Genomic DNA, 26,368 nt, shown 5'->3' with positions numbered 1-26,368 from the left:
GTTACAGCTGCCACTGGAATACAGCTGTTTACAGAGTCTGTGAAGGGGAATATGCAGAGAATGTCAGTGTTTTAGGCCTGCTTCTTCCTCCTGGAGGGAAGGAGAGCAGCCTGATCTGTAAGTCTCTAATGTGAGAACATGCCCATTTGGTGCAAGAAGAATTTATTGAAGAGTTGCAAAGGGTTCATGCACAACACAAGCCTGGCATGCAGTATGCCAGTAGCTACGTGTTATTTTCCTGTGGCTGCTCTAAGAAATTACCACAAGTTTGGTGGCTTAAAACAGCAGAAATATCTTCTCTCACAGTTTCAGAGAGAAACAAAGAAGCCCAAAATCAAAGCATCAGGTCCACACTGCCCAAGGAGGCTCCAGGGAACAATCTGTTCTTGCCTCTCTCAGCTTCTGGTGGCTACCAGGTTTCCTTGACTCATGGCTGCATCACTCAGATCTCTGCCTTTGTGATCACATTACCTCTTCCTCTTCTGTCTGCCTTCTTCTCTGTGTGTTTCTCGTTAAGGACACTTGTTACTGGACTTAGGACTCACACAGGTAATCTAGGATGATCTTCTCCTCTTAAAATCCTTAACTTAATTACATCTGCAAAGACCTCTTTTTCTAAATAAGTCACATTCACAGGTGCTTGAGATTAGGACAGGTGCTTTTTTGGGTGAACCATTCAGCCCACTGCAGGAGAGAGAGAGAGAGAGAGAGAGAGAGAGAGAGAGAGAGAGAGAGAGAGAGAGAGAGAGACACCAGGGCATGGAAGGCACCAGTCACTTCCCCAGGGATTCTGGCATCAAACCAGCCAGCCCCAGACTTTGATTACATTTTTGGTGAAGAAGAAATGCACCATTTCTAAGTTGTGATTAGTGGTGAGTATTATAGATACAGTGACTAAACAGTGTAGGTGTTCATGTTTATCATGTAACTAGAGGTCCGGTGCACGAAATTCATGCACTGGGGGTGGGGGGGGGGTGGGGTGTCCCTCAGCCCGGCCTGCACCCTCTCACAGTCTGGGAGCCCTTGGGAGATGTCTGACTGAGCGGTGCTCCCCCTGTGGGAGCGCACTGACCACCAGGGGGCAGCTCCTGCATTGAGTGTCTTCCCCCTGGTGGTCAGTGCGCATCACAGTGACTGGTCGTTCTGCCATTCTGTCGATTTCCATATTAGCCTTTTATTATATAGGATGAGAAGACAGGCAGCCTAAGACTTCTACTCTACTCCATCAACATCTCAGACCCCAACAACCCCTGTCCTTCTACTCCTGTCTCTCCATCTGGTCCTTGTTCAAGGCTTCCATGATCTTTGTTTAAGATCACCACATGGTTCAACCTGGCTTCTGAAGCTTCATCCATCATACCTATATTTCAGTCAGGAAAAAGGAGGAAGAGTAGGAAGGGGAAAGTGGTGTGTGCTGTCTGAGTTGGCTCACTTAAAGAGCTTCATAGAGGGTGCACCCAGTGCTTACATCTCATTGGTCAGAACATGATAACCCCTAGCTGCAAGGGACGCTAGGAAAAATAGGTGTGTGTGTGTATGCTGGGCACACTGCTATATTGAATAAAATGAAGGGTCACTTAGTAATCAAGAGTGGAAGAATGTGTATTGGGTGGGCAACTAGGGCTTCCTACTATATAGGCCTTATAAGTCATGCAAGTTTTAGCACTCATGTGCAGAGGCAGAGATCACTGTCACCTTCTCCAACTTGTAATAATAATAAAAATAGCAACATTTGTTGAGTGCTCACCATATATCAGGCCCTGGGCTTGGTTCATTCCAGGTTCATTACTCCTTAAAACAGTCCTCTGAGGTTGGCATTATTATAGTACATACTCCCATTTACACATGGAAAATCTGAGGCTTAGGGAGGTCAAGTAATTTTCCAAGGGTCACATGACTAGAGAGTGAGACAGCCAGGATTTGAGTCAGATATGCTTGTCTGGACCCCACATGGCCAGGCTGCTGTGAGATCTGGGAGAGGCTTGAGGGGAGGAGTTAGGTGACTTTGCACACTGTGACTGTGAGCATGACCTCAGAGCTGCTTCATCTTTCTTTTTGCTACATTAACTAGATGTGCAGTACTGACTTGGCAACTCTGTGTTATATTTTACCACTTTTGAAAAAATAGTGTCTTAATCTTCCCACCTTCTACTCAGCTGATAGCCACACACACACACAAACACACACACACACCCTTCTTGACTCAAGATGGGGTTATGTCACAATAAACCCATCATAATTTGAAAATATCATAAATTGAAAATGCATTTAACACTACACACTATAGAGTTTCAGTTGTTTATTTTCTTAATCATGTGGCTGACTGGGGCTGTGTCTCACTGCGGCTGCCCAGCATCCCAAGAACCCATCATATCACATATCGCTAGCCTGGGAAAAGACCTAAATTCAAAGTGCAGTTTCTACTGAATGTGTATCACTTTTGCACTATCATAAAGTAAAAAAATATTATAAGTCAAACCACAGTAAGTCAGGGAAGGGGTGTGTGTGTGTGTGTGTGTGTGTGTAGGTGTACACACACTGATTGACACATGTGATGGTAAGTGGACTCCCCGGGACACAGCTAGCTCCCAGCACAGGAAGCTCTGCTCCTTCTCTGCACCTGAACATTCTGTCCACCTCCCCACCTCCATGGCTCTGCACCTCCCAGTTCTTTTTTTTTTTTAATTCTCTCCCTTCTCTCTGGGGATCCTAAATTAAGCTGCGTCCCCTAAGACCCAGGTCAAGGGTCCATGCACATGATGCCTTCCTTCTGAGACTGCGCTGGCTGACAGTTCTCTCGCTCCCCTGACCCTGCCTGTCTCCCTGGACCTCATCGGTTCTCAGGGCCTCCTTTCTGTACCACCCGCTTGGCCTTGAGTAGTCTCATGTCTTCATCTTTTGGGCCCTCATCAGGCTGTACATGTTTTGAGCTGTACATGTTTTAGGCTGTATGTGTTTTGAAGACCAAGGGTGCATCTCATGCATCTCATATCCTGGAAGTCCCCAGCACCTCATCCCCTCGTGTCCCCCTCTCTCCTATAATGCGGTCACAGTGCCTTAGCGCACTGGTTCAGCGTGATGCGGACTCACTGAGGAGCTCTCACACATCCGCACGTGTTGCATGCACATATTCATGCTACACTCCTGTTTGTGTAGCCAAGATACGGAGCATAAGAGAGGGGAAGTGGTCACGCCAGGCAGGAGCAGGTGTAACCTATCTCGATGGGGTTTCTTCTTGCTCCTGGGTTCCCTCACAGTGAGCAGCTGCCGGCAGCACTCTGCAGATGGGCTCAGCCGGAGCTCGGAAAACAGCCCACGCCTTGCTCGGCCACTGTCCTTTCAGTCTTGGGCTCCCCGGCCCCAAGAAGAGCTTACACTAACGGTCCATGCTCTTGCATTCGCGGGACTGTTCACAAGCATCAGGCTCTCCCGGGCCTGACCTGGACTCAGCAGAGTGAAGCCACATCCTGGTCGGGGGGCCGGGGAAGGCAGTGAGCATTCTTGTGCAAGACCCTGAGTGCCCTTCTCGCCATCCCCTATCACCTCCGCCCTAGTTTTCAGTCCCACCCTTTCCCCTTGGTTCTTCTGCTCAGCCAATGCCTATGAATTCTTCTAACTTAAAAGAAAATAAAGAAAAAAAATTAAAAATTTCTTCTTCCAACCAGAATCTACCTATTCACCACTCTTCTCATCTCCTGCCTTTGTTCATCAATTTTTTTCTTGGAGGTGAGGCAGACCCCTTACCTCCATTACCTACCTCAGTGCCCACTCAGGGCACAACCCCTTTTGGGCTAGTCCTGACTTTCCTCCTGTCTCCCAGAACCCTGTCCAGCCCGCTTCTCCTCACACTCACTGAGCTACTGAGAAAACGACACGGAGGATGCTGTGCCCTCCCATCTCTCTGTCTGCAGACCCCATACTGCCCACCTGAACAAAGGAAGGAGGTGACTCCTAATATTACTGCTATTACCTCCTCCACGCCCTCAGCTGTAAGTCATCTCCACTCCTCCAGGCCCAGTTGTTGGTCATTCCAGCCTCTTTCATCGCGTTCACCACTGTCTGCCTCACATACCTGTTAGCTTGGGAGTCAGGCCCATGGTGTGCGTGGGCCTGGAGTCTGGGTGTGACCTATGTCTGACTCATCTCTAATTGGCCCCTACACCCAGTGCCGTGGCTGGCCCTGATAAGACTTATCACTAAATGAATGATATTACTCACTTATTATTTACTATTAGTAACTTATTAAACGGTTTTTTTATTAAATCACTTCCTCACTCTACCTCTATTATGAAACTTCTACCTCTGAAACATCCTGAAAAGTGTAAAGCTTTTAAACCTTGAACAAGATGAGGAAGTCTATTTTGTGTGTGTGTGTGTGTGTGTGTGTGTGTGTGTGTGTGTGTAGTTGTCAAATTATCAGGTTAGGGTGGCATTGAGTTGCAAGCTCATTAGTCCTTGGGTGTGCGGGGCTGTTTGGGGCCACTGGGGCCATGCGAGGGCAGGCTCTTCTCAAGCATTCACGTGCTTTCGGAGACTCTTTGGCCCCGAGTAGACCTTCCTGAAGATAGAAATACTTAGAAGAGAGCAGGAGAGGGAAGAGCTCAGCAGGCGCTTAACAGACCCTCGTGGCTGACGGCAGCTAACCCAGCCCTGAAGAATTTCACTGTGAGGCCTCAAGGTTATTTCTTATCCCAATATTTTCACTACTTGATGACAGCTGGTTTTCTATTTGATTTCTGTCTGTGTGCATCAGGGTGTGATCAAAAGGAACCGACTTTATCCTCCAATTTCCCTCTTAGTCTTGAAATGCAACCAATCTAACCAAACACATGATTTACCGAAAGTTAGGTGGGTATGACATCACTTCTGGATACCAAACACTTAAGTTCTGTGAGCACAGAATAACCCTGTGGGACTGCCCCCCAGCCAGGGAAATGATGCCCTTCAGGAAAACACGGCCTCCTTTGTAACACTCATGCCCGGGCAGCAGCGTTTCCTCCGTGGGGTGTCCTTAAGAGCTGGGCTGTGAAATGACCTGCTTCCTTCCAGTGAACACTACCCAAAGGGCAGCATTCTCAGCTGTCCAGAACTAACATTGAAGAAGAAATGCTGGGTCAATGACTCCTTAGTTTCACATTTGAGTCCAGAAATATTGTTCATTTAGTGGTCTGACTATAAGCCTTGGTTTTTATCCTCAAGGGGGAAAAGAAAAGGTGGCAAAAATCTGCTTGAGGGGTAGTCTCCACAATGAGGCATGCAATCTTGAGTCTCTGACATTTCAGAGAGGAAAACGAAAAGATGATGGTGTGTGTTTTTAAATCTAGACCTTTCTTTCCAGATTTCAAGAATTCATTCTGTATATTACTTAGGGCAGAGGCTAAGCCAATGTAACGAAGAGACCCCAGAATATTCGTTCCTCTTTGAAGTGCTTGACTCAAGGTGAGTCACCCATGCTGTCCAACGAGCTCTCATTCAGGTCTTGAGAGAACCCAAGTTCCTTGCTAGGCCTTTTTAAAGAGCCGTTTTAGGCTCAGAGCAAAGTTTAGCAGAAAATACAGAGTTCCCATACACCCCCTGCCCCCAACATATGCCCCCATTATCAACACCCCCCACCAGAGTGGTACATTTGTTAAAACGAATGAACCTACATTGACACATCACAGTCACTCAAAGTTCATAGCACACATTAAGGTTCATTTGTAGTGTCGTACATTACGTGGGTTTGGACAAATGTATGACATGTATCCACCTACAGTAACATACAGAGTAGTTTTGCTGCCCTAAAATTCTCTGCTCTGCACCTATTTGCCCCTCTCTTCCAACCCTTGGCAACCACTGGTCTTTCTACTGTCTCCATAGCTTTACTTTTTCCTGAATGTCACATATTTCGAATCATGTAGTATATAACTTTTCACATTAGTTTCTTTCACTTAATACTTTGTGTATTCCAAACTATTTCAGTTTTCTCTTGGACACTGGAAGGTTGCATTCTCCAGACTCAGTGGGGTCATATGTCTAGTCTGGCCAGTGGTATCTGGGTGGGTAGAATGCCCTGTGGGATTCCCCATGTTCTCCCCCATCATCTGATGGTTGGGCGAGGAAGACTGCAAGGCCCCACGGACTGTGGCGACATAATATAAAAGATCCTGGGTCACAGAATGCCCAATACTCAATTCAAAGCGAGAAAGAAATGTTTTACTGTATAAAAATCTCTGAAATGGGCTTGTTTGCTCTAGCATTACCCTATCCTGACTAATACATTTATTCCTGAACAGCAGCTGAGTATAAATTTCTCTGAGTGGCCCTTGACTCTCGTAGAAGGAACTAATCACTTCTTTCTTGTTATTTTCATAGCACTTTGTGGTTGCTTTTTAACAAAAACTTTAAAATAACTTTTAATGACAGAATAAATAGAATAACATCACAGAATATCAACTGCTTTTTAAACCACTCATAAGCCTATCACTTTATAACATTTATAATTTTTGCAAAATTCCTTTCTCTCTTTAATATGCATAGGTTTTCAAAGCATGCAATATTTTTTAAATGTTGTCTTTATTCCTGTCTCATTCCAAAAAATTATTTTAAGTCAGGGATACATATAATTTTGTATCTCACTTTTTCTCTTCACATAATAATAGCATAAAAGTTTTTCCACATTGATTCTTTGTAATGCATATATAATATTGCATTTAATTTTGGTTCATTTTCCTAGGATAGATTCCCAGAAGTGAGTTTACTGGTGTATTTTTATGGGCTTATGTTATTTCCAAATTGCTTTCTAGAAAGAGTTGTGCTAGTTTACAGTGCCAAGAGAAAAGTGTAAGAATGCTCATTACTATACTTTCTCTTGGTTATTTATACTATCTTTTAATTCAATTTTAAAAAATTAAGCTTATTTAGATTTTAATTTACTTTCATTTGATTACTAATTAAGTTAAATTTTCCTTCATATAATTATTTAATCACATTTTTAATTTTGTTAATTATCTGTTTGGGTCCTTATATAGTTGTCTGTTTTTAACTCTTGATCTGTTTCTTGCCTATGCCTATGTTTACAAAGTACTTAATAAAAGTATCAATCCTTTGTCAAATCATCCATATCTGTTCAAATTTATTCATTAAACAAATAGTTATTAGGCACCACTTTGTGTCAATCACTGTCTAGGTACTGTGGACACATCAGTGAACAAAGAAGATAAAAATAGTTTTGTCTTCATGCTTTCTCTCTCTCCTTAAACTGTAATTACTTTTTCCAAGTGTACTGTGAGTAACCAGAGGTCAGGAATAAGACGGCAACTTATTTTGATTCTCCATCGCCTTCCATCACATACGTGACCCATAGAAGATGCTTAATGCTGGATTATGCATATAGAGAGAAAGGCCTATAGTCCAAAATCTTCAAAATGATATTTCTAACTCCCTAACATCTGGGTACACTTTAACTTAATGCTCTGCATTCACTATAATAAAAACTGGCTTTTCTACTGCCAACAACCCAAGAAGGATGCTAACTCCATGATTATCAATGATTGCTGCCCCTCAGACTCACCTAGAAAGTTAAAGAAACAAAAAGAAGCCCACCTCATTTCCAGCACCCATTTTCAGACCAACGAAGTCTAAGTCTCCAGTATTTTTAAAGCTCCCCCGTGATTTTAATGTGCAGCCTGGATTGAAAACCACGAGCAACACTGAAATGTTTGAAGGAGGGTTAGGTGAAAAGGCCTGAAAACTGTTTCTTCTAGTTTGTAGGAAACACTCAACTGCTTGAGTTCTTTGCTTCTGTTTCCATTTTTTTCCTACAAACAGCATCCATTCATCTAGGTCCATTCCTAATGGATAGAAAAGGCCCATAGGCAATATTTGATGGAAAGGAATATTCACTTTAGACACGCATTGTAACCCTGAAAGCTACACTCAAATAGAAGCTATGTGAGAGCAAAGACTTTGTTCTGTGTTTATTATGTCTCCAGAGCCTAGTGCCATGGCTGGGGATGCTTGTTACAGCACCTAGCTCACACTGACTAGTCCACTCCTTGAATATACTTTGAAGCCTTTCCTAATTCTCCCAGAAAGAAATGAAACCCATCAAGAAAGTCCTGTTAGCATCCACCATTCCCAGAGGCAGAAGAAAATGCTGTGACCCAAACGTCGTCACTGGTGAGGACTTACCTTACTAGAGTTACTTCTGACAGACAGCTTTGGTGGATGGAGGTGCATCAGCAGGCAAGCACAGCAGCCACACCACGCCTAAGCAGCTGATTTCACACCAGCTACTACCAGAGAGGAAATGAGGGCTTTCTGTGTGGCCCCACTTAATGCAAAATGGTTTAGAATGGAGTCTATTTTAAATGGAGCATCTGGTATAAATTCACATACTAAAAAGGGATAACTACCAAAATCATCTCCTGTCTTCCTCAGAACATCAAAGTCATCATCATAGTCTTTCCTTCTACCTTTAGATAATGTAAATACCAAAAAAGTTATGTTGTTCTCCTTCCTCAGGAATGTTCAGACCAGGGGGCCTCATTATAAGTCTGGACAAAAAGCAATTTTTACATGATAGCTTGAAATACTATTTTTATAAGCCAGCCACTCTCTTTTTGTAAATTGTGACCACTTGCTTAGTAAACACTTGCTGGAAATTAAACCTGATAACAACACTATCATATGCAAGTGCAATACTTTGGAATTCTCTGGCATTTGTTTTTCTCTGCCATGTAGTCAACAGGAAATACTTCTTAAAATTTTTGAAAAACTCAACCATTAAAAAAACGCAGTATTGGGGTGCATTGGGCAATCAGGAGTGCATTTTGTTGTTTGACCTCCATAAAGCAATGTTTGCCACTGTTGGTGCCTTTCCCCTTGGGGAATCACCTCTTAAGGAGAGCCAGACAGAAGTCAGATGGCATCTCATTCTATTGTATAAACACCAGCATCCTTTCCAGTTTGCACAACAGCCTTGTTCAAAACACTTAGGTTACCACCTTAATTTCTCCAGAGAAAACAGTGTCCTGAAGAGTCACCATCCTTTCTACTTTTATTTCAAGCACTTTCTATAATCCCTATAATGTGGAAGGTCAAACAAGGAGTTCATCCTTTAGTTCCTGGCCAGACATAATAATAAGATTTAATCCCCAAGTGTTCATGTTCTGCTTTCACAAGCTTTAGAGGCAAAAGAAGTTCTGCTCTTACTCTCGCCTAAAATTACCTCGCAGAACTTTGGGCCACTCGGGAGTCTAAGAATCCCTCCATTATAGCCCAGAATCGGTTGACGTCTTCTAATACCTCTCAAGTAAATGTCAAGCTTTTGCAACCGAACCAAGAGACATTTGAAAGGGGCATTTGGGTGGAACATGGTAGGAAGAAGTAAATAGCTGTAGGGAAGAGGCAGGGTTATCTAGGATTTATAGGTCTTGCAAATATTTATGCAAGGTGTTAAAAAGTAGCATCTCTCCTTCTTAAGATTATTGGCCAAAGTGGGCTTATGCCTTTACTTGTAAGTAAATATTACTACAACATTCTAAACAAATTTATTAGGCCTGTCACCAGCAGCCAAATATTTATGTAAGCTCTGTGGGTTGAAAGGGTAGTTTAAGGAGACTGTTTTAACCACAGCTTTGTAAATGTTTAAGGTAACATCCTGCCTCTTTGAAACCATCCCACCTAGCCATATCATCATATTTATAATAAAAAGACAACATGTTCAAAGTGATGCATTATTTCCTGCTGTCCAACGCTAGGCTTCTGTCTTTTTATCATAACCAAACAGAAGAAAGAAATGATTTCAGAGAGACCCTTCTATGTAAGACCTGGAAAGAGGTAACTGAAAATGTTACTAGTGGGAGTTGGGAGACAGAGAATGTAACTGTGTGGGAGCTGTAAGTAGGAGGAAATAATTTTAAATAATGGGATTAGGCCTTGCTTAGAATATCCAGATGTATTCATAGCTGTATTCATTTTAAATCAATTGATTTTGGTTTTATATATGCCTCAATAACTACTAATGAAGTTTAATTGCCAAGTCTGGTCTGGTTACCAAAATAAGCTCTGTGAGTGAGTGAGTGAGTCTACTAAGTGAATGCTGGGCTTGCTAAGCTCTGAACATTTTCATTTGCTTTTGGTCCCATTGGTCTCATTATCAGACCATAACATATTAGTCAGGACTCTTTCCGTTGCTAGAACCCAAACTCAAACCATGCATTGGCTCCTATGATGGAAAGCTCCAGGGGATACATCTTCAGGCACAGTTGGATATAGGTGCTCAGAGGTATTGCCAAAATCCTTTGTTCAGCTTTCCTTCCTACTAGCTTCCCTCCCAGGCAGGCTTTAGCTGTTGTGGTGGCCAAGATGAGCACCAGCAGCTCCAGCCATTTTTTCTAACAGCCTAACAAACTACAGACAGAGGACTGGTCCAGACTGGGACACATGGCTCTTCTCAACAATCATTGTGACTATATGTGCCTTCCCTGGAGTTAGGTGGGGTTAGAGTCAGCTGTGATGTAGCCCCAATGATTGAGAAGAGAGGTGTGATTATTAGAAAAAAATCTGAGTGAAGTAGAAAAACAACTTTTGCTGCTAAATTATATTTTAAAAAGATTGATTGATACCTTTTATAGCTATGCACAATCACAAGAGACTTATTTTTAGACTCCAAAAATGACACTAAGATGTGGGTACTAAGTGAGTATCTAGAAACCAGAAGCTATCTGCAAACCTGGTGGTCAGAGACATGGCTACAACCTCACTTTATGCAGAAATTAAGAAGCTGGGGGAGATCAGAACAATAATTAATTTGTGTAGAAGTTTACTAAGTACCCATCACTAAGAATTTCACCAGGTCTGCCCAAATTTGCTAGCTTCCTAGTGTTGATTGACCTCATGGTCTGTTAAAGACTAAGACAGTTTAACCTCAAACATGGGCCCTGTGTTGCCTGAGGTGCTTATAAAATGCAGATTCCCAGAACCCAAACCTCCTTGTCATGCTTGCTATCAATAGGATACCTGCATTTTTTTCATATATTCTCCAGGAAATTTTTAATGAACTGGCTTACATGGTAAAATCTGAGAATTTTAGACTATGGGGTACATGATTCCATTTCATATTTGCTCAGCACCTGGTTAGTTGACATGTTGTTGATGCTACACGAACAAGAAACAATGGCCCTACATTATGACTAGGGTACAGATCAAGTCTTTTGTATAACAGGGTAGTGTGCTAAATTTAATTATCAGCCCCAGTTTTTTACCTCTAGAGTCACATCTTTGCCTTAATCTCATATTGGCAGAGAATACTTCCTTACCTCTTTAAAATATATCCTATATAATAAAGAGGTAATATGCAAATTAACCCTCACACCCTCACAAGATGGCTGCCTACAACCAGGCCGGCAGGGGGGTTAGTGAGGGACAACCAAACAACTGAACAAGCAGGCTGCATGGGGTGACCAGGCCAGCAGGGGGGGCCATTGGGGGCGATTAGGCTGGCAGGGGGGGGCAGTGAGAGGCAACGAGGCTGGCGGGGAGTGGGGGGCAGTTAGGAGTGACCCAGCCAGCAGGGAGGGGGAAGTTGGGAGTGACATGGCCAGCAGGCAGGTGAGCAATTAGGAGCCAGCAGTCCAGGATTGTGAGAGGGATCAGGCCTAAACCGGCAGTTGGACATCCCCTGAGGGGTCCCGGATTGAAGAGGGTGCAGGCTGGAGTGAGGGGATCCCCTCCACCCCGTTAACAAATTTCGTGCACTGGGCCTCTAGTGTGTGTGTGTGTGTGTGCGTGTGTGCGTGTGTGTGTGTGTGTGTGTGTGTGTGTGTGTGTGTGTATAATATTGGGCCTAAACTGGCAGCCAGACATCCCTCTTGCAATCCAGAACCACTGGCTTCTAACCACTCACCTGCCTGCCTGCCTGATCACTCCTAACCACTCTGCTTGCTAGCCTGGTTGCCCCCAATTGCCCCCCAACTCCCTCCCCCCCGCAGGCCTGCTCACCCCCAACTGCCCCTCCTGCCGGCCTGATTGTCCCCAACTGTACCCCCCTGCCAACCTGCTCGACCCCAACTGCCCCGCGCTGCTGGCCTGCGTGCCCTCAACTGCCCCCCTGCTGGCCTGATCACTCACAACTGCCCTCCCCTCCTGGCCTGATTGCCCCTAACCACTTCTGCCTCAGCCCCGCCACCATGGCTTTGTCCGGAAGGACATCTAGAAGGTCTCCCGGAAGGTCTCCCGGTCTAATTAGCATATTACCCTCTTATTACTATAGATTATTGACTTTTTAGAGAGTGAGGAAGGGAGAAGGAGAGAGAGAGAAACATCAGTGTGAGAGGGAAACATTGATCAGCTACCTCCTGCACATCCCATGCCAGAGATCAAGCCCACAACCCAGGCATGTGCCCTGACCAGGAATTGAACTGGCAACTTTTCCATGCATGGGCAACACTCTACCAACTGAGCTACACTGGCCAGGACTTCCTTGCTTCTTGACTGCTTGGCCATGTATTTTGCTTTGGCCAATGGGATATGGGCAGATGTAACAGTATATAGTCTTCAATCTGAGCCTTAGAAGATCTTCATTTGCACTCTTGCACATCTGCCAAAGCCGTGAGACGAGTTTCACCTGAGTTGTTGCTGCCTTTCATCCTGAGCCCAATGTGAACACATTTGGAGAAGAGCTCCCCGGGTTAGTCCAGCTGGACCCACAACTTGAAGCAGAGCCTCCCAGACAAGCCAAACCCAGATCAGCCAGCTCGCTGACAGTTTCATGAGAAAAAGTGATTGTTGTTTTAAATCCCTGGTTTGTTCCACAGCATTGTTGTAGTAACAGTAGTAACAGCTAACCAATATAGTTAGGGGCTATAATTATCTTTGGAGATGGGTTTGGTTTGCTTGGGGTTGACTCCCTGCCCGTATTGAAAGAAAACAATTTGGAGAGTAAGCAGTTGCCATTTCATGAGGAGGGAGCTTTCTGCGTGTTAGGTGGCCCTAGCTCCATGGGAATCCAGAGGAGATCAAGATGGAACCTGTGTTCACTGTCAGGACCATCGAGGTCAGCAATAAACACTGATGTCACCTACCATATGCCAAGTGTGGGGTGGGGATCACAGAGGTCGAAGGTAGGGCCAGTGCTCTGGAAAAGCTATGCTCCTATGGCAGGACCCAGATCTGGGTCTCGTTATAAATTCCATGGTAATGTATTGACTCAGACTGACCAGATTTCCCTCAGGGACTGCTAGTTGAGAAATGAGATCCTTAAGGGAGAAAAAACCCTCCCTGATTCTACCCATCATGCTAATCTTTACACTGAACAAGACTTCATTTTGAAAAGTCACTAAGAAGCCAGCAGTTGAGTGGACTGACGTGTGGTTGGTGAACTTTAAGCACTCCTTCCTCACTGGCCGTCCCCGGCTTTCAGGAGAGCAGGGCTGACAGTTCGCTTGATGTAGCAGCCATCATCAAAACCTGTTCCCTCCCTGATGCCTCTATTCTCACTTTCTGGTTGTGACTGCTCCCCAGGACCAGCTACACAATTTTCAGGGCTCAGGGCAACTCAGGGCCCATTCAAAAATGACTCTGAATTTCAAGACAGGGACCACAGAACATTAAGCTATGGATGGACCCTCTGAGCATGGGGCCTGTGTTGACTGCACAGGTCCCTCGGCCACCTGAAGGGTGGCTCAGATAGTTGATTCCTACACAGGTGTCAAAAGAAGCACCAGCAAAAGGTCTGATCCTGGGTGGAGTCAAAAGATGACCCACAGATATTCATTGAACAAACACTGATGGTGCAGACCACTCTAGAACACCCATCAGGCTGAGTGGTTAAATCTAGTGAGGGCCAACCCCACAAGGAAATCAGCTGCCTCCTCCTACCCAGCCCTCTTCCGGGGCTGAATGATGCAAGCAGGCACAGCAGACACCAGGAACCGCTCTGCAATCCTGCACCCTCCAGCTGGGCCTTTCCTCACAGTCATTCCAAACATATTTGTCTGTGAGCCCCCTGAAGTGCTTCAAATGCAGCTCAGACATGCCCGTGGATCTGAGCGATCACAGCTGCCTTGCAAAGGTTGCATAAGCAGAGCACAGAGTCTTTTCTCCTGTTTCCCTTGGGGTCCTCCCAGGACTCAGGGCAGCATAGAAACCCTAGTACCAGGCTCCACCAAGGTAAGACAATCACTGGATGTCACAGCTACTCCAGGGGCCCCTGACACACGGTGACTGCTCAGTACATGAAGACATTTGGCAAACAGACCTTCCTTTGAAGTCCAAGCAAAACTGGGCAAACTTTCCTGCCTGGGAACATGGCTGTCAGTGGGAGAAAGGGTAGAATTGGGGGTTCCATCTCTCCTCCCCCGAAAGTTAGGAGTGGGAACTTAGTTTTCTATAGTGTTAGAGCTTCTGCCATTGATTCAGAGCTCGGAAGGCTGACTCAGCTCAGTGCTCAAGGCCAAGGTGCAAGTGCCCACTCTGTGTGCTCCTGGTTGAAAGAAATCAGACAGGCGTGGTCTAGCTAAGGGCAGATATAGTCTCAATCAGTGGTTCTCAAAGTGCGGTCCCCAGACAAGCAGCACCTTAACCTGTCATCTGTTAGAAATGCAAATTCCAGGCCCCACCCCAGATCTACTAAATCAGAAATCCTAAAGCTTGGAACCAGTAAACTTTTAACAAGTCTCCCCTGGTGATTCCAAGGTACAATGGTCTGCATAATGGCCCCTCATTGCCTGAAACCATCACACCCACTAATTTTCAACAGTAAGCATTTTAAGGACTATCACAATACTAATATCCAAAATTGATTCAGTGTTTCTGTTTGCCAGATATTATGCTACAATAGAGACCCGGTGCATGAATTTGTGCACAGGTGGGGCCCCTCTGGGTGGCCTGTGGGGATCAGGCAGAAATCCACAGCCCAACACTGCCTGCAGCTCCTACCTCCCACTCATCTCTGCCCCACTGTGCCTGCCATGGGCTTGTGCCCAATCAGTCCTGATCAGGAGAGACGCTCGCCAGCTGTGGGCCCTACATCTGGTGCCCTCCCAAGGGGTGTGGCCTGTGGGATCCGGCCAAAACCAGCTCTCCAAAATCCCCTGAGGGGTCCCGGATTGCGAGAGGGTGCAGGCCAGGCTGAGGGGCCCCACCGGTGCACAATTGGGTCTGAGGAGGAATCGCGGGTGGGCTCTAGGGCATGCCTGGCCCCATCTCACCCAGTCCTGATCAGGGCCAATCGGGGCCTGCTGGCTGGGGAGGGATGCAGGAGGTTGGCCAGCTGGGGAGGGACCACAGGAGGGCTCCAGGGCATGTCCGGCCTATCTTGCTCAGTCCTGATGGGCCAGACCCCAGCAGCAAGCTAACCTACTGGTCAAAGCATCTGCTCCCTGGTGGTCAGTGCACTTCAAAGCGACTTGTTGACCAGTCGACTGTCTGCCTCTTGTTGATCAGTGCACATCATAGCGAGCGGTTGAGCAGCCTTAGCATATCATTAGCATATTACACTTTGAATTTTGGACAGTCAACCGGTCACCAGACGACCAGACACTTAGCATATTAGGCTTTTATTATATAGGATGCTTTTACATGCATGATGGCCTTTACAAGCCACCCAGGTTTTGGTATTTTGTTAGAGCAGCTTGAACTGAGACAATTGGGGATCCCTAACACACTGCTGCTAGGTCTGTATGGGACACAACTGGGATGTCTATGTTCATAGTCAACATCAGTATCAGTTTAACATGTACCACACAGCCACTATGCTGAGCTCTTGGTATCTCTGCCCAGCCAAGCCGATACAGACCCATGATTCAGGGTGACACAATAGAAAAGAGGGTGTAAGGTGGCCCTAATGCAACCATCTCCTGCTTCACACTGACAGCTGATGTTAACTGAGAACTTGCTGTATTCCCAGCCCTGCTTTGAACACTTTACAAATCATTATCCTAACTCAGTGGTCGGCAAACTCATTAGTCAACAGAGCCAAATATCAATAGTACGACGATTGAAATTTCTTTTGAGAGCCGAAAACTGACTTCTGCGCATGGGCCACGAAGTTTCAATCGCACTGTACGTGCACGCCCACACGTGGTATTTTGTGGAAGAGCCACACTCAAGGGGCCAAAGAGCCGCATGTGGCTCGCGAGCCGCAGTTTGCCAACCACTGTCCTAACTGAACAGTGGGAATGGAATGTATATTGGTTCATGCATGCCTTGTGTTTTCCAGGTTGTACAGCTAGTAACGGGTGGCACCAGAACCCAGACTCAGGCAGTCTGGCTCCAGAGCTGGGCCCTTAACCACAACTCTGCCTCCTCTTAAACACAACCTGAAATGGCTACAGACAGGAATGTGCCCTGAGTCCTCCCCACCCCGGCCACCAACAAGAACCAGAGCTGAAAGTCAGCACAGCCGTTCACCTGGTGTGGCCCTCAGCCACAACGCAGAGAAGGAGTTATTGTCAATATATGAAGTCACCAAGGCTCTTAGGTTCACAAAGAAACACAAACCTGCCCAAGTTTGTTTAACCGATGGGTGGTGGCTAAGTCAATATGCATGGATGCCGTGTGTTCAGTTTGGTGGGAGTCTGATGGAGCATACATCGGAAGAGGCCCCATGGCTTAGTGGGCCTCTTACTGAGCTCTGCTGCACCACCCGGGGAGCCAGAGCCAGAGTTCTGTGTTTGCCTGGATCGGCCCTACAGAACTCCCAGGGCCTGGCGCTCTGCTTGTTTGCCGGTGGTTGTGCTAACACGCTGCCTGGTCCAGCGGGCAGCTAGAAAGCTTCTCCTGACACACATGCAGCCCTGCCCTTGGCTGCATGCACCTGGGCACAAGACTGATGCCAACATCCTATCTGACAACCCGCCACCAGGAAGCAGGGCTTTAGGGAAATGGCCTGGTGGACCTGGCTGGGTTATGGGGACTCCCGCAGTGAGGAGCCAGGTCAGAAAGGAATCAAGGGACCAGCCCTCAGCAGGACTTTGTGGGGAAGCATCTGAGCCCAGTCCTTCTCTTACTCAGCATGACATGAAAAGGCTGATGGAACTCCATTGTGGGGTACTTAAAGCCGCGCACTAGGGAAATTATATTCCCTCAAATTTGGGAGACTGATATTTCTACCCAAAATGTCTGAGAGAGTATGGTGTGGAGGAGCAGCCTGCCTGGGAAAAGCTGGTGCTTGCTGAGGTTGGGAGGGGGAGGGCAAGAATGGATGTGTGTCTCCTGGGCCAAATGCAGTCCCCTAAGGAAGGAAGCAGATGGTAGGTCATCTCCGAAGGGATCTTGCACAAGAGGGCCGACAGAAGGGGTGGGATGACCCCAACAGAGAACCAACCAGAAGCCAGAGACAGGGGCAAGGGGAGAGTGCAGCCATTCAAAGGAGACCCGGCCTCAAAGGAGATTCAGAGGTGAAATCCTCAGAGCTGAGGGCCCCAATGGACCCAAAGGAAGAGCAAGCTTTTAGGCACACAGCACACAGAGGACCCTAATGCTGAACTTCAATGACAACTTTGCCCTTGTCCTTTAATTCACCCAACTTCCCACCCCTACCCCCCATCCTGACTCTTGAGAGCAAAACACCACCTGGAAGAGGAGGGGGTATGGTGAGGAAGGGGAGAAGAAAATGACTGTCAGAGATGGAGGGGGAGAAAAATTCTCATTGGATGAGTGTTCAGAGTTTTAATATTGGAGAGAAGTGATTCTTAATATCTGAAATTGACCAAAAAATCTCACCATGGGATCTGCCTGAGATTTCACCCAATAGGCAGTGAAGAACATTCAAGTTCTCAGAGTGTCTGGTGACAAAAGAAAAGTTGTTGTTTTCTGGCTAGACTATGATGTTCAATTCATGCAATTATACATACTCACACACCACACACACACAAAGCTCTTTTTTGCATATATAACGATGTCCAAAAAAAGGCAGATTGGTGCTACATGATTCAAAAATAGTGCAGTCTTATAATAGTTGTTGGAGAAAGTCAGGTCTACAAAGAATGAAGCAAATGCCAAGGATAATTCTTAGGTCCTGGGAGAGGGAGCAAGGCCATATGTGAGGGATTTGTTATTAAGAAATCAACACATGACAAATATTAAAAAGGCAACACAGAAAATAGTGGGGACAGGATGGCATTGGGGAATATGTACCCAGGCTGAAAACTCAGTATATTCGATGTGAGGGGGAGTCTATTTTGTACCAGATGATTGTTACATTGCTTTTGGACATTGTGTGAGCACTGACAATGTCCTTGGAACTGTCAGAATGTATGTGTGGTCGCTGCAAGGAGTAAGTATTTCCATCACCTAAGTGGAATTTCTTACACGCTTGACTCATAAAATATAAGCAAAGAGCCTTCTCTTAAAAGACCCTTTTCTTCACAGAATAGATATTTTGCATAGTCACAGGACCTTACTTTTCTAATAGAATCTATTTTGACAAGGTTAAAAAAATGTAAGTAACCAAGCAAAATCAATGTCATTATCTGTGGGGGGGAAGCAAACTGGCCGATCTGTACTGGGTGGTGAGTTCTCTTTCACTCTCTTCAGGGATTGCCTTAAATTTTAGCAACCAACTCTTAAAACACTTGATTCATTTTAGATTGATTGCTTAAACAATTTTCAAACTTAGTAATAATACTAAACCTTATATTATGTTTTAGGTAGAAACTAAGCAACCCCCAGTACAAAGCCTTAAGTAAGATGGCAGTTTGTGTCTCTCTTAAGTAAAAGTCTAAAATGAAGCAGATGGTCTTGGGTGCAGATGGTTCTAATCCATGAGCTCATCCACGCACCCAGGCTTGGACTCCCTCCCCTCCTCAGCATGTGGCTTCCATTCTAGGTTGAAGAACGCTGCTCCCAACGCTTCTGCCACCATTTCCCAGTGGCCAGGCAGGCCCCAGATGCCATGTGCATCACTTCCCTTCACATTCCATTGGCCCAAATGTGGTCACAAGGCCACAGCGAAGCTGGCTAATATGGTCTGTCACTGGGCACCAATGTACCTTGTGAAACCAGGAATTCTGTTACTAAATGGAAAATGAGAAAATGGATGCAGGAGTGGCAGGGACTGACATCAGTCTCCTCTATGCCTCAGTAATTGTTTAAGAAGTTGAGCCTGTAATTTCATTCGACAAACATCCATTGGGAGCTTCTTGTGTGCGGTAGTCTATTTTGCATGGAAGTAATCTTCCAAGAGGAAAGGCTTCGTTAGTGTGATGACTTTAAAAGGCAAATCCCAACAGTTTTTAGCTAACTTCACAAACCATCCTTCCCACAGTCATTTCTTTGTGAGAAACTATGGCAGAGGCAAAGCGTTTTCCTCTTCTCACCTGGCATCAATTGAATGGAAATGTTTTGAACACCCACAGATGGTAGAGCCTGGATGAGCTCAGGGCGACTGGCATAATATTCACCAGGTGCCAGGAAACAAACCGTTTGGGACCGGCAGAAAAAGTCATGCCAGGACTCCGCGTGATTGTTATGAGGCCTTTTGCTATGTGTCGTTCTCTCCTCATTTTCATGCCGCAAATGTAGTCCTCCCCAAAATAAACACTTTCAAGTTGCCCTTCAGGAGCAGGGGGAGCTCTTGCCTGGGAGGCAGAAGTCCTAGGGTTGATGCTAACTAGTTGTTTGACCTTGAAAAAATAACCGGCGAGGCCTAGGTTTCTGGTTCTAGAATTCCTCCAGCAAACGTGAACCTGTCACCGGTTGTGCAGGCTCTGTGCTAGGTTCATCTCTCACCTCCTCGGTTCTTCATGATGCTCTATGTACCCCAGCCTCTATAGACCACAGAGGTGGCTATAGCCTCATCACACACACAAAGCAAACAAATATTTGTTATGGCAGAGACTGCTCATTACCCACTGTGTCCATTCTCCTGTTCTTCTATTGTAATAGAGCCCCTGACTTTCACCTGTGCACAGGCCACCCTCCATCCTCCTTGGTCGCTATGGGTGGCCATACAACCAAGTTCTGGCCAATGGAATGTGAGTGGAAGTAATGTGTGCAATTTCTGAATTGTGTTCTGAAAACTCAGAGGTGTGCCCTCCCATTGGTGGTGAGTCATCTTGGACCATGTGGTTGAGGATGACACCCAAGGATGGCAAAAAATACGATGAAAGAAGCCTGGTACCCTATATTAGTTTTCTATTTCTCTATAATAATTCATCCCAAAATGTAGTGGCTTAAATAACATGTGTGATCTCACAGTTTCTCCGGGTCAGGCATGCTTTATTGAGTTCCCTGACTTAGGGTCTTCTGCAGGCTGCAAGCAAGGTATTGGCCAGAGTTGCTGTACCTCAGAGCTGGACTGGGTAAGATCCACATCCAAACTCACTCACGTGGTTGACAGCCATCAGGACCCAGTTGGCTGTTGACCAACACATCCGTTCCTTGCTATGTGAGTTTCTCCACAGGGCCGCTCGCAATATGTGAGCTGGCTTTCCTCGGTGTGAGCCAGAGAGTGAGAGGCAGCAAGATACAACTTAGTCCTTCTGTATCCCAACCTCAGGCGTCACAGCCCATCACTTCTGCCATGTTTCTTTGTTAGAAGGGAGGCTCTGAGGCCAGTCCACACTCCAGGGGAGGTGATTATACCAGGCCCTGAATCCCCGGAGGAGAGGATCATTGGGAGCCGTTTTAAAGGCTGGATCCTGACACCATGGAGTTGCTTGCCCTCTCAGGTCTGCTTCTGCTACTGGCCTCATGGGGACATCTGTGGCCATTTTTATAATGAATAACTCTGGTCCTCCCTGGCTTCATCTAATAAAAGAAAAGAAGAACAGCTGACCTAAGGTGGGCCAAATCTAGCTCATGGGCGTTTAGAATTGGGATCCAGAGAGGCTGGTCAGTATCTCTTGAGAACTGGACCTCATGTGATGCTAGCACTGGGTCTGCACATGCATGGGAAAGGGAGAAAGCCAGTGTGCAGAGAGAGAAGGAAGAGGCAGGTATGAGGAAAAGGGCTGCAGTGTGGGCTCAGCACATGGCTTCCTGTTGCAAGTCCTGCTGAAGCCTGGCTCTACCCCCACTTCCGGTGTGAGAAGATTCTGGACCTTTCCAAAAATATGTCCTCACCCCTCCCCGCCCCCTCCCCCTTTTTTTCATTTAAACTAGTTTGAATGGTCTTTGAAATTAAACAATAACTGACTCAGAAAGGTCCTCTGTTTTGTGTGAGTTTCAACACCTAACCTTAACATTGTCTCAACCAGCTCATCACATCCTCCATTTTCTTATGTCTCTTCCCCTAAAACAATAATAAAGGCTTGCCTGAAAACAGTGAAGCAGGGTCAACAGGGCCCACTGGGAAGAAACTGTGCAAGGATTATGCTGTATTGACATATGTCTTGACTTGCTTCATCACTTTATTGGAGGTCAGAAAAAAGAGGTGTTTTAGTGCATGGTGTGATTGGCCAATGGGGTGACACACCCACTAGCTGACAAAGGATTAACCTCTCTTGCCTTAATCTCTGTGCACTCACATGCTGCTTGTCTAGGCTAAAAGCAAGTTACTCGGCATTCTCGTTCCTGCGTTGTTAGAAAGAGCCTCTCCTCTGTGAGTGGCTTTGCTGTGGTTCGTTTGAGCTCCCCAGTGGCACTCTTAGCAGCAGAGTCTGTGCTCTGAGAAGGCATCTTCTCCACACATCCCCCCAATGTGCTATTCTTCCTCTGATCTGTTTACTGAGGAATCCAGGCCAGGGTGCTGGGGATGGGTTGTATTTCTTAGTGGAATTCTGCACTTCCCTTCCTGAGTCACAGTCTGCATTCCTTTGATGCTTCCTTTGAGCTGGAAGGTCATTTTGCAGTGAAGCTATTGGTCTCACAGCCCCTGGAGGACTTGAACCTGACCTTGTCCTAGCAGCTGACCCTCTTGTGTAGAAGGAGGCAAAGTGGGATGTGGTAAACAGGAAGACCACGAGCCCTGCTTGGTCTGAGGAGCAGGAAACACCAGTGACCACGCTCAGTCCTGGCCCAGATCACAACCTTGCGGGCTCACACCGTCTCCTGAGCTGGTGCGAAGGTCATTCCAGCAGCTTGGGACTGTCAATGCAGCAGGAAGAATTTGTCCTAAGACGCTACCTCAAGTATTTCATGGGTTCTGTGTCTGGTGTAAGAAATGAATAAACAGATGGATGAAAGAAGAAGGGAGAGTTAGAGGAAGCAGTGAGTGATGGAACTACCCCTTACCACCTTATTTTAAGCTGTTACCTGACTCCACTGTACCCCTTACTCCCAATCCTTTCTCACCAGGCTGTATTTCTCTATTTCTATAACTTCTATCATATTAAGCTTTACTTTTATTGTCTTCCCATGCTAGAATATAAGCCCATGAGGTCAGGGATCCTTGTTTGTACCCTGATAAACCCTAGGAGCCTGAACAATTAAGTATTCAACAATTATTTGTTGAATGAATCAGTGGATGGATGGATGGATGGATTTCTCTAGGGATGCTTTTAACAATTTTCTTACTGCATCTCTTTTTCTGCTTTCCTCTTGTTCTCCAAACTGGGCATGCTCTTTCCCAACCCCACTGAATCATAATCCCATCCATCTTTCAAGGGCCAGTTCCAGTGCCATTTCTGCAATATGGCATCATGGTTAAGAGCCATACCTTCAGAGTTCAAATCCCTATTCTACTGCTTGCTCACCATGTAACCCTGATTAAATTACTTCATATCTCTTAGACTTTATTTCTTTACCTAATGGGATTGCTGTGAAGATAAACTAACATAATGTCTAAGACATGCTTAATGAACACATCTCCCCTGATGTTCTCCAATTGGGTGCCTTCTCTCCCTCCTTTGAACACCCATATTACAATGAGTCTCTCTAAAGAACTCATCACATGTTCTCTTATATTCTAGTTATTCTTGAATATATACTTTTTCCTTGAGAAAAGTTTCCTTCTGACACAGCCCTTTGCAAATATATACTCTTAAACTCTCCTTGAGTATTTATAGATGCAGCACCTGGACAAAGGACTCTCCAAGCACAGGAGTGAACATTGCTGGGATGAAGGAGTGGGGGCAAGATTAGTATTCAGAGGACAGATGAGACATTGTCTGGAAGGGATTGCAGGATGGGATATTGTGATGCAGAAACACACCACTGAAAAAAAACATTCACCCACCACAGGCATTTCACATCACAAGCTGCAACTTCATACAAGCTTTTGGGCTAGAGCCCATGAGTAGGAATCAGCCATCTCCTGCGAATCAGAAGGCCCCAGTTCAAAGGGAGTGGGTGAAGGAGCAAGAGTCGGGCCCAGACTGAGGCAGCCGAGCCTTGGCTTCTGAAGAAAAGGACCTGCCCCTTTCTGTTCCAGGGATCCCCTGGAAAGTCACTTGTGATAAACACTGCTGTGCTTCTGCAATCTGGCTTCCATCCCTTCAACTGAGGGCAATTAACAGCGCTGGGCAAGCCAAGAAAATGCACTGTGAGTATAAACAGCTTGACAGGACATTTATACAGCAGCAATCGGAGCGGAGCCCCCTTCCCCGTGGTGGTGGAGGCCACGGGCGGGGTATTGAGAGCAAGATGCCCATCTTTTTTTCTTTCTGAGATACATTGCTTCCGTCAGTTATGTAGGATCTGGGTTGAGTTTCAGGAAGGGAAGAGTGACTGGGCGGGGTTGTAGGGAAAGCAGCAGATAGAGGCACCTTCACCCCACTCCCCTCAGGACCACCAGAGCTCTTTTCCAGGAAGCAGAAAGGAAGAAGTCATGATCAATAAAAGGTCAAATGGACAATCCTCTGTGCCTAGTAAGCACCATCCTATGAACTTGTATGAGTTTGACTATTTTAGATTCCACATATAAGTGAGATTATGCAGTTTTTGTCTTTCTGTGTCTGGCTTATTTCACTTAGCATAATGTCCTCCAGGTTCACCCATGTTGTTGCAAACGGCAGGATTTCCTTTTTTCAAAATCTGAGTAATGTTCATATATATATTTCTGCATATAAATATACATAGTTAATACAATTTAGCATGTATATCTATATATTTACATATATAAATATACATATTTTCATTACCCACTCATCTATTGACAGAGATTTAGGTTGTTTTCATGTTTCCAAATCTAGGCTATTGTAAACAATGCTAAAATGAGCATGGTAATGCAGATTAATTACCAGGAAAGTGCAAATCAAAACCACATGGCTGTTAAGATGGCTGTTATCAGACAGGCAAAAAGATAAGTATTGGTGAGGATATGGAGAAAGGGAACCCTGTACACTCTTGGAGGGAATATACATTGATACTATCTTACTTTTGAAAGCTGAATGCTCCAACCTGAGTTTATGTATTATCCATGGTCAGGATTAAATAGCTATCGACTCAGTCCTTCCCTGTGTGCCAGGCTGGCTGGATCTCTTGTCCTGGAAAAGGTCTATACAGGTCTCTGAGCACATACATGTGAGTGCATGCCTGAGAGGCAGACAGCCTTGAGACTCAAATAGTGTCTCTGCCATCGACTGACTCTCAGACCTGGGCAAGTGTCTGACCTCCTCAAGTTTGCTTTCTCTGCCTCGAAAATGGGAATAAAGTTCATATCTATCTCACTGGGATCGTCCTTAGGAATAATAAAGAAAAACATGCACAATTTTAGGCTGACAAGTGCCCTCAATGAGGGGTGGCTCCTTTGATTATTATTAAAACATGAAACCTAGCCAAAACTGGTTTGGCTGAGTGGATAGAGCATCAGCCTGCGGACTGAGGGGTCCCAGGTTCGATTCCGGTCGGGGCCATGTACCTTGGTTGTGGGCACGTCCCGAGTGGGGGGTGTGCAGGAGGCAGCTGATTGATGTTTCTCTCTCATCAATGTTTCTAACTCTCTATCTCTCTCCCTTCCTCTCTGTAAAAAAATCAATAAAATATATTTTTTAAAAAATCTTTAAAAAAAAACAACAACAAAAAACATGAAACCTATGTTCTGTGGTGGGAGAGGAAGATACCCTCATGTCAGAGAAGGGAGAACTGGCTGTTAGAATGAATGTCCTGATGTAACACACCTCGATTTCCTATTTGAAAATAGGGGTGATGGGTACGTTTACTATGCTGATAGTGGAGTTGTATACATCTATCAAAATGTATCCAATTATATACTTTCAAAGTGTGTGATTTGTTGCATTGCCGTTGTACCTCAACAAAGCAGCTAAAAACCAAACATAATTAACATTTAGAACAGCAACGAAAATATCATAATTATAAGGATTTTCAGGCAGGTCATTAATAAGTGGATGGGCAAAGAGGTAAATGAAAACTCCAATATGAAACAACACTATTCACACATGACTATTCCTTACAGTTTTCTTAATACTCGCCCTTTCTCTTCCCTTTAATCTATCCAGATCCTTCATCCTTTAAGACCAGCTAAGTCCCACCTTCCCTCAGAAACCTTCAGAGTTCACTCCACCTTATTGCAATTGAACCCACCTATGAATATCTTAACCCCCACACACTCTGATTTCTCAAATAGCGCCTTGTGGTCTTACTTAAATCATTATTTCACTTCAGACATGTCTGTGGTGATGTTAAGCTTTTGAAGAGGAGACACACCTTTTGTGTCTTTGAGCACACGGTGTTTGCTTGGTAAGCATTCCTTACTGAATGAGAAAATTTAGAGTTCTACTGCCTAAGCTTAACTCTCATCAGCATGAACTCCAAGGAATGGTCCCCAGTCTTCTGTTGGCTAGGAACTTTATCCTATCAAATATTGCTGACTAAATAGACCATCCCCTGGGCCTTGTCTGTTGATCATATGAGGATCTGTTTTAACTCTATTGGTTGTATTCATCCATAATGGCTTTCCATGTAAAACTAAGGGCTCTCCAATTTGAGAAACTCCCCCCGCAACCCCCCGCCAGGCCTAGTTTATTGGAGCAGAGTTTAAGATGCTGGCTGCAGCCCCTTCCACACGTGAGCAGCCTAGTTCTAAATCCCAGTCCAGCCTGGGCCCCAGAATGCAAGGGGCGTAGGAACAGCTCCCCAATAACTGAATGGCAGCCCTGATCCCATTCCATTACCCTAAGCCTTTTCATTTTCTGTTTGTTTGTTTTTAGCTCTCCTGGACGTTTAATGGAGTCAGATGCCACATCTCCCAGAAAAGGAATGACATTTACAACCTGCTTCTGCTCCTGCAAATGGAGGGGTTATCTTGGGATTTCCCCCATCAGCGCTCCCTGGTGTCTCAGGCGGCTTCTCAGCCGGGTGCCCTAGGAGTCAGCGCCAAGGCTGTGGTGTCAGGAGCCAGGGAGCCTCAGACCTGAGCGTAAGATCCACGGTTGAGAGTTAGCAGGACAGCTCTAAGTACCCTCTTCCTGTTTCAGAGGGCTGCTGGCAGGTTTCTGAAAACCTGCAGCTTATTTATGTCTTTAATGCTGGGCTCCTTGCC

Source organism: Plecotus auritus (genome assembly GCF_963455305.1).
Source record: "Plecotus auritus genome assembly, chromosome: 1".
Lineage (NCBI taxonomy): Eukaryota > Metazoa > Chordata > Mammalia > Chiroptera > Vespertilionidae > Plecotus > Plecotus auritus.
Note: the sequence above shows the minus strand (reverse complement) of the source record.